Source organism: Chrysochloris asiatica, unplaced genomic scaffold, assembly GCF_000296735.1.
Source record: "Chrysochloris asiatica unplaced genomic scaffold, ChrAsi1.0 scaffold00354, whole genome shotgun sequence".
In the NCBI taxonomy this organism is placed as follows: domain Eukaryota; kingdom Metazoa; phylum Chordata; class Mammalia; order Afrosoricida; family Chrysochloridae; genus Chrysochloris; species Chrysochloris asiatica.
Window position 1 is genome coordinate 1,959,256 of NW_006408872.1, and position 1,721 is coordinate 1,960,976.

The following is a 1,721-nucleotide window of genomic DNA, read 5'->3' on the forward strand; positions in this document are numbered from 1 at the left end:
TTGGAATGGGCACAAATATGGATCTCTTCCAATCAGTTGGCCAGATAGTTGTCTTCCAAATTTCTTGGCAGAGATGAGTGAGTGCCTCTTGTGCCACCTCACTTAGACATTGGCTGCCTAAATTGAGGGGGCGATAAAGGCAGGAAGTGACTGGCTTATAAGGTTTCAGAGAGAGTTTAGTTTAAGAGTGTGGGGGGAAGAAAGAGTTCCCACTGAATAGTTTTCATTTTGTCTACATGGATCTGGTGATAAGAGATGGGGATAAGATTCTTATGATTCAATAGTGAGTAACTGTTATCATGACTAATTACAACAGTCACAATTGTATAGGTAAAATCCAACTCCATTCTGGTGAGTAGAAGGGATGCCTGAGCAAATGGACACCCCACCCCCACTGCTGGAGGGCTCTACTACGTATGTGCCCAGATCTCCTCAAAATTTAAAGTGACAGTTTCCACTTAAAACCGAACGGCCACCACTCATCTGTCAGTTTGTCGTACTGTGGTGGCTTGTGAGTTGCTGTGATTCTGAAAACTATGCCACCAGTATTTTAAATACCAGCAGGGTCACCCAAGGTGGACAGGTTTCAGATGAGCTTCCAGACGAAGTCAGACTAGGAAGAGTGACAAACTACTCCCGAATATTTAGTCACTGAAAACTTTATGAATATCAGAGAAACACTGTCAGATATAGTGCCAGAAAATGAGCCCCTCAGGTTGGAAGTCACTCAAAATGTAACTAGGGAAGAGCTGTCTCCTCAAAGTAGAGTTGACCATGATGACACGAATGGAGGAAAGCCCTTGGAGGAAAAGCCATGGGACCTTCATTTGCTGATGGGGCACAACTCAAAAGAAGAGAAACAGCTGTAAACATCCACTGAAAATTGGAACATGGAATTTACAAAGTATGAATATGGGAAAATTGGAAGTTGTCATAAATGAAATGGAATGCATAAACATCGATATCTTAGGCATTAGTGAGCTGAAATGGACTGGTATTGGCCATTCTGAATCTGACAACCACATGGTTTATTATGCTGGGAATGGAAAATTGAAGAAGAATGGTGTTGCATTCATTGTCAAAACCAACATATCCAGATCAGTCAAAAGGTACAACTCTGTTTGTGATAGGATAATATCCATGCACCTACAGGGAAACCCAATTAATATCACTGTTATTCAAATTTGTGCACCAACCACTAAAGCCAGTGAGGCTTTACTGGTAATTGGAATGCAAACGTTGGGAGCAAAGAGGAAGGATCAGTAGTTGGAAAATATGGCCTTGGTGATAGAAATGATGCTGGAGAAGGCATGAAAGAATTCTGCAAAACCAATGATTTGTTCATTTCAAATCCCTTAGTTAGCATAAGAAACGACTATACACATGGACTTCACCAGATGGAATACATAGAAATCAAATTGACTACATCTGTGGAAAGAAAAGATGGAAAAACTCCATATCATCAGTTAAAACAAGAGCAGGGGCAGATTGTGGAACAGACCATCAATTATTCATATGCAAATTCAAACTGAAGCTGAAGAAAATGAAAAGTCCACAAGAGCCAAAATATGACCTTGAATATATCCCACCTGAATTTAGCGATCATTTGAAGAACAGATTTGATACATTAAACACTAAAGACCGAAGACCAGAAGAGTTGTAGGATGACATCAAGAACATCATATATGAAGAAAGCAAAAAGTCATTGAGAAGACAAGAAA

The 1,721-nt window shown here is 40.1% G+C and overlaps 1 protein-coding gene across 1 annotated transcript in view; it reads right to left on the minus strand.

Annotated features, from left to right (window-relative positions):
- Positions 1–1,721, minus strand: part of IBA57 (IBA57, iron-sulfur cluster assembly homolog (S. cerevisiae)) — a 17,228-nt gene that overhangs the window by 14,249 nt on the left and 1,258 nt on the right. The window lies entirely within an intron of this gene.